The sequence below is a fragment of the Lactuca virosa genome, chromosome 9, assembly GCF_052849685.1.
Source record: "Lactuca virosa cultivar CGN04683 chromosome 9, Lactuca_virosa_CGN04683_v6, whole genome shotgun sequence".
NCBI lineage: Eukaryota > Viridiplantae > Streptophyta > Magnoliopsida > Asterales > Asteraceae > Lactuca > Lactuca virosa.
The window spans coordinates 40,892,272-40,900,150 of NC_136434.1; positions in this window are offsets into that span (position 1 = coordinate 40,892,272).

The window sequence follows — 7,879 nt, forward strand, 5'->3', positions numbered from 1 at the left end:
ACTTCATAGCATACGTGAATCATCAGAAATATCATGGCTCATCAAGAAACCGAGATGGCGCATCTTGCACCAAGATGGCGCAACATGTACGATGTTGGCCCATCTTGTGCAAGGATAACACAACATCCTTCATGTTTGGCTCAACATCTTCATGGCACATCATGTTAGACCATGTTGCTCCAAGTTGCCCCAAGTTACTCCAAGTCACTCCAAGTTTCTCCAAGCCACTCCTAGTTGCTCCAAACCCCATTTTAGATGATTCGTTCCTTTGACACTTAATTCATTCTTTTTTAGATGATCCAAAGCCATCTCAGATGATCCGTTTCTTTGTCACATGCTCCATGAACCTCAACTGATCCATTTAGTTCTATGTGCTCCAAATGCTCGAGTCACATTTAACAATCTCCACCTTGACTTGAGAATCCTCCGAACTCCACCTCAAACAAAAACTTCCTCTCCATTCCTATCATCAAGCCCTGCAGGGGCTTACCTCCTGCGAACAAGAACTTCCTCTCCCTTCCTGCCACAACTTTCTTTTATCATCATACTGATCCAAGGGTTGGGATACAGTCAACTTTCCCCTAATCTTCATGCCTTCTAGGATATAAATTCCATGATTCAGCTTCCCCTTCATAACAACAAGAGCACCCTTGGAGACTCTTAACCAGTCACCATTTCCAGAATACTTCAATCCATCCTTCGCCAAAGTGCCAAGAGAAATCATATTCTTTCGAAGCTCCGGGACGAACCAACAATCTGGTTTCCTAACCATACCATCGTGCATCTTGATCTACACCATGTCACTACCATTGATACTACTCATCCATCTTGATTGTGTCATCCCATTATTAGAAGGAGTTGAACCATTCATGATTGCATGTCATATGATAGGATGCTCCAGAGTCCAAGATCCAAGCATCAGCAAAGCTAGATGTACATATTATTAAAACTTCACCATCATCCCCTTCATCAGAATTTCATTGAACCACAACAAGATTGTTGTTGCTTGCTCCAACACCATTATTCCCTTTCTTCAACAATGGACAATCTCTTTTGAAGTGCTCCTTTCCTTACAGTTATAACATTTGATGTTGGTTTAGATTCGAAACTTGACTTCCCTTTGTTACATCCACCTATATATGATGTTCATCCTCTGCCTACGAACAAACCGGAACGGGAAACTTCTTCTCCAACTAAAACTTTTCTTTTCAGTTCTTTGGGCATCAAAGAATCCTTTACATCATTCATAGTGATAGTTGTCCTACCATACAACATGGTATCAATGAAATTCTCATAAGAATTCGGCTGTAAACATAATAGGATAAGTGTTTGATCTTCATCTTCAATCTTTACATTTACACCTTGTAAGTCCAAGATGATCTTATTGAAGTTGTCCAAATGATTCTTCACTTAGGTTCTTTCTGACATCCTAAGAGTATACTAAAGTTTCTTCTGGTATAGCCTGTTCGTCAGAGAATTGTTATGATACTTGTCACATAATTTCTTCCAAAGCCCAGATGCACTCGATTGATCTACGACCTCTCTCAGTACTTCGTTTATCAAACTTAACATGATAGTGTTATGCGCTCTTGTGAGAATATCCACCTTCCTTTCAGCTGCCATGTCCTTTGGAAGTTTTGCTTCTCCTTCTACTGTCGCTGCACATCCTTGTTGAACCAGAAGAGCCTTCATCTTCACCTTCCATAAAGTTACATCGTTTGAACCATTGAACTTCTCCAAATAGAACTTGTGAGATGCCATCTTCAATCAAAATAACACAAACCGCAACTCTGATACCACTTGTTATGAAATCAAATGATACTTATAAAGACTCAGAACATATCTGATGCCACCTATCAAGCTATGATACAACTTGTTAGGAAGTAATGTCGATAACAAGCAAAACTAAAAGCACACAAAGACAAAGTATTTACGTGGTTCAGTCAAGGTGACCTATGTCCACGGGCAGGAGGGGAGCATTCTTTATTTCAGAGTTCTCAGACAGAGGTTACAATTACCATTCACTAGAGATTCGTCCTACTCACTAAGGATACAACAGACACAAAATAACTTAGCATGCATCCATATTTATACTTGAGGGATCAGATCTAAAACCCTAATGGGCCAAGCCCATTGGCCCATGAAAGGTGATAACCAAACATATTTTGCCATGCAACATCTTCTAGAATATTCATCCATGTCATACAACCCATGAGCATCAACAATACACATGATGGAACACCTTTATCCATACTGGTACAACATGAACACTAGTCGCCCAACATCCATCATGGTGGCACAACATGGTGTATTCCTTGAGCATCACCAACTTCTGAGCATCGTAGAGGACTTCATAGCATACGTAACTCATTAGAAATATCTTGTCTCATCAAGAACCAAGATAACACATCTTGCACCAAGATGGCACAACATGTACAATGTTGCAAGGATGACACGACATCCTTCATGCTTGGCTCAACATCTTCATGGTGCAACATGTTGGATCATCTTGCCCCATGTTGCTCCAAGTTGCTTGATACTTTCATTTTATTTACTTCTTTTTATAGTTTATTTTAGTACATTTGATTCATAGTTTAGCTAATTTTCATGCACATTTTCTTTTTTATTATTTTATGACTATTTCGGGTATTTTCTAGTTTTGTGAGCATAATTGCAAATTTTAAGGAGACTAGCGGAGCGGGATCTTTAGGAGGCGATTGGACTTGGAGGACAACAAGGATTTTTGGCTTGATAGCTAGTGGAGATGATGCATGGAGTGGGCTTGTTGGTGATTTGAAGGCTTTGAGAAAATGAACTTTAAATCTGCAAGAAACAAAAGAATTTTTGCGCATGCGAAGATTATTGATCGGGTGATTACGTGAGCTATTGATCATTTGGAGAAGCCAAATTGGGCTTAAAATGAATAAAACTTGAAGAAAATGGGCTAGGAGCTGATTGGAATCAAACTAGGCTAGTGGAGGCCCAAAACTCAAAGAAACCCATAATCAGGGACCACCCGTGCAGGGCTGCGCGGCCGCTCACAGACATGCAGGGGCAATTTCTGAATTTCGTATTGAAAGCTATTTGAGGAAGGTTGGTGTGCATCTTTTGCACACTTCTACATCTCCGAAATTTGAAGGTTTCTCTAGAGATTTTGGAGTACTTTGAAGGCCAAGAACACCTTGAAAACATCATATTTTTGCTCTTGATTCTTGCTAGATGTTTGGTACAATCTAGTCTTACTTTGTTTTCTTGAGTTTAGCCATGCTAGGCTAAACTAATATTGGTTGACTTTGGTGAAATCATTTGAATGTTAGTTGAATGTTGAAGAATTCCATGAACTTGTTCTTGAATCTTTATGAGAATGTTTTATGTTTTAACATCTTACTACTACTTGTATGTTTTTATTCACAAGTTTAAATGTATTTGTAGTGATTAGTTGGCTAATTTATTGATTAAGTAAAGGATCCTCAAATTATCAAGAAACAAGTAGTTCTTATGTTAGTTTTTACTTCACACAATCGCTAACACATTTTCTCCAACTTGGAAGTGAAAGACTTTTGACTTCTCTTGGATTTGGTGACTTTTTGGTTCTTAATGCTAGTTAATTTTCACTAATTACATGCTTAATGGAAACTGTGACTTTAACTAAGGAAATATGTTATGAGCTTCTCTAGCTATTTTAATAACTAAGAAAAGTCTAGGTCATCTCAGGCTTCTTGGATTACTATAACCAAATTAGACATTTAAAACAAGAATTGCACCTTGGGTTCTAATGATATGTTCACCAAATGTTTAAGTGAGGAAACCTTAAGTCAACCATCTTTCTCTTATTGATTTTACATAAAACTCTTGTTTTTATTGAATTGTCTACTTGAATCTTAGTTTAATTCTAGTTTTATTTCAAGTATTTCAAAAGACTAAAACTTCCATTTTGTTTTTATTGTCATTTTACAAGTATTTTTTCAAAGAGATTTTCATAGAGTGTTAAAATTGAACCAATCTCTGTGGATTCGACCCCTTTACAACGATACACTATTTTGTTGGCTTCGACAACCACCATTGCTCCAAGGTTCCCCAAGGTACTCCAAGCCACTCTAAGATGCTCCAAACCCCTCCCCCCCCCCCCCCTTTTAGATGATATGTTCCTTTGGAACTTGATCCGTTCCTTTGTCAGATGATCAAAATGCATCTCAGATGATCTGTTTCTTTGTCACATGCTCTATGAAACTCAAGTGCTCCATTTAGTTCTAAGTGCTCTAAATGCTCCAAATGCTAGAGTCACATTTAACAAAATCAAATCATAATTTTTAAGTGTTCCATGATTTACAGTGATTTAAAATCTATCATTCTTGACTCTATATATGTGTGAGATTTAAAATCTATCAATGTACTTATCTTGATTCAGTATAAAATCGGTAACGAAAGAACTATTCAGAACCAAATACAAGTGAAAAGACAGAGATAAGAGGCACATCCTTCATATCAGGCTCTATTTTTCTTTTCGTAAAATTTGAGCATACCCAATTGTAGTTTAACCAATAAGTTCTTGAAATCAACAACTGAAAACCTCACATTCACAATTCGCTTGAAATAAATCAATAATATTTTGTTCAATTTTGAAGATACCAATTACCGTTAAGCTACATAGACGTTGAATCAACAACTCCCCCCCCCCCCCCCCCAAAAAAAAAAAAAAAACATTTATCATGAACTAAACCAAGAATTTTGTGTATAATGAATTGGAATTAATCGAAAAGTGTGTACTTTATTGAAGCTATCAGAAAGAAAGCATACCAACTTGGAAAAATGTCGTTTGGTTTGCAGTAATGCCAACTAAGAAATCAAATCGATTTCAAAGTTCAAAGCAATAAGTTCTTGAAATCAACAACTGAAAACCTCACGTTCACAATTCGCTTGAAATAAATCAATAATATTTTGTTCAATTTTGAAGATACCAATTACTGTTAAGCTACATAGACGTTGAAATCAACAACTTGCCCCCCCCCCCCCCCCCCCCGAAAAAAAAACATTTATCTTGAATTAAACCAAGAATTTGTGTATAATGAATTGGAATTAATCGAAAAGTGTGTACTTTATTGAAGCTATCACAAAGAAAGCATACCAACTTGGAAAAATGTCGTTTGCTTTGCAGTAATGCCAACAAAGAAATCAAATCGAGTTCAAAGTTCAAAGCAGCTGGTGATCAATTAATAAACTCCCTAAAGCTGGTGATCAACTCGATAAGGTCCGACCATGCATACATATCAGAGGTGGGAGGAGCAACTGGAAGAAGTTATGGCCGAGGAAGAAGAGGGAAGAAATGGCGTCACAGAATGAGAAGGAGAAAGGGCAAGATGGATATTATTGAGTTTGTTCCTAATCCTTCACATTTACACAACATACCGAATTTATGGATTTCTATGGACCAAGTCCCAAGTTTGGACCGAGTCGAAGGTTTTTGAAAGGAAAACAAGCATGATGATTAAAGATTGAGGACCAATCCAACTTTGGACCCAGTTAGAAGGAAAATCAAACACACCCTTAGTAAGAGTTCATTTTGAAGGAGTAAAAAGAGGCTCTTTGTTTCATCTTCTAAATATTCAATGAAGAGACAATCTTTTAACCATTCAACATTTATAGGCGGTTTGGTTTCTAATGGACTAAACGATCTAAATAACCATTTTAACATTTTGAACTAATTTATATTTAATGAAATGTTCACGTTTCATAAAATATCTTAACCAACTTAATAAATATTTATAAAAAATACAAAGCATTACACAAAGTCCAAACTAAACATAAATCTTTTCAAATCCATGGAAACATATTGAAATCCAAATATAACATAATACTTCCATCTTAATTCTAAAACAATTAAGCAATTAGGGTTCTTGGTGGGAAAAAATAAGGATGGAAATGGGAAAAAATAGTTTAGACTTATTTCCATTGTTGAATCGTTTAGGGTTTCAACCCCACCCATCTAATCGAGTCAAAGTTTTTTTTTTCTTTTTACTAAGCAATCTGAGTCATAACCATCCAGAAACTACCTCTTAACTGAATGGTTAATAGTCCTGCCTAACAATTGCTTGGTGTGTATGGTAAGTTGAGCCTCTAAATGATTAAGAGGCACCTTTAATGATTTTGTACTCAACCCATCTCTGAACTATTCATTTTGATAGAAAAAAATCATATTTTCCCTCAGCCCTAGAAGGAAAAAATTGCGACCTCATCCTCACAAAAAAAATCATTAGTGTCCTAGTCTCTATTTTCCTTCACTGGAACCCTCACCTTCGTCCTCCTTCCCTGAAGTCCTCAACGTCGCCCTCTTTCCTCGAATATGTTTTTGTCATCGCTACCGGTAAGTTTATGAAGCAACCCTTACAACTATTTATCAAAAGTGTATGTAGTGGTTACTGTATCAGGTAGCTCCAATTGGGCCTTCGTTTTGAAGAACCCCACTTCATTTTGAAATTGTTTCCTTTTTCTTCCACATCTACAAAAGGATAAATCATTTCCAAAAAAATGTTGAAATGTTAATATGATTTTGTGTGAAATGTGCAATCTTTTGATGAAAGAAATGCGTTTTTTTTTTTTTTTTTTTTTTTTTTTTTTTTTGCTTTTTCTTTTTTTACATTTTGATTTTTTTAAACTTTGAAATGTGAAATATGTTCTATTTTTTCGAAGTATTTTGTTGAATATGCTTTTTTTGAAATCTATAATGAGAAATGTGTTTGCTGGAATGTGTTTAAACTTTGAAGTTATTTTTGTTAAAATGTTGAAATAGTTTTTTTTGTCTCATTCAACAGGTCCATTTATCAATCTTACCAAACAACACTTAATCATTTAGACATCTTAATGGTTTATTACTAAATGATCAAGTTTCTACCAAATAGCCCCTACAACCAAAAAACTATCTTATTGTCATTGCTAAACTTGAATTTGATTATGTATATATTTGTTAAAAGACGATACGTGTTTCATTTTAATTCTTCTCATGAGATACTTTTGGGGCTAATCACAAAATAGCAAAAATGGAAGGTTGACATAAAAAATAAACATATTTCAATACTTATACAAACCTATCATTCCATTCTCTAAAAGTGGTCTCATAATATGTAAATCTACATTAATTAGAGATACCACTTTTTCTACACAAAGTGATATTGTAACATCTGGTTCAAGTACTAATCAACTTTTATGTATAAATCTTTATTGGGGTGGCCACGGCGTGGTGGAGCATCACCCTGACGTGGCGGAGTGTTTCGTATCACGAGTTTTTAATGACCATCACGGCGTGGCGGCCTATAACCACAACGTGGTGGTGATTAAATGAGAAACCCTAATCTCCAGTGTTTGCGCCCCTATTTAAGGGAATATGATTGCTAGGGTTGCTCACCCTCAGCCTCCATCACACTCTCTCAGCCTCCAAGCAAACCCTAACCTCTAACTTTTTGAGTATTTGGTGGTGATTTTTGGGTATTAGAAGAAGAAGAAGGTGACATTTGGGATTGGATTCAATAAGGGACTCTTCTCATCTTCTTGTTGGGCGTCTTCTGGACTTTTGTAAGTCCTCAAGTTCCATGCTTTTTAGTTCTTTTTGTATAGATCTAGGTTTCTAAGCCTTATTCTTCATGTTGGGACTTATTGGAGTGTTGAAATTCCATAAAGTTGCCAGCTTTAAGGATTCCCAGTGTCCCTTTGGGGTTAGGTTTGTTGGATCTGGAATTTCTTAGAGTTTTGAACTCTTGCATGTGATCTTGGCCCCTTTTGCTCTATTTTAACCTAGTTTGAGTTCAAGACATGCAGTGGACATGCATATCTATAAAGCAACACTTTTTATGGTTCATTGGATGAGAGAATGAATTACGGAAAGTTT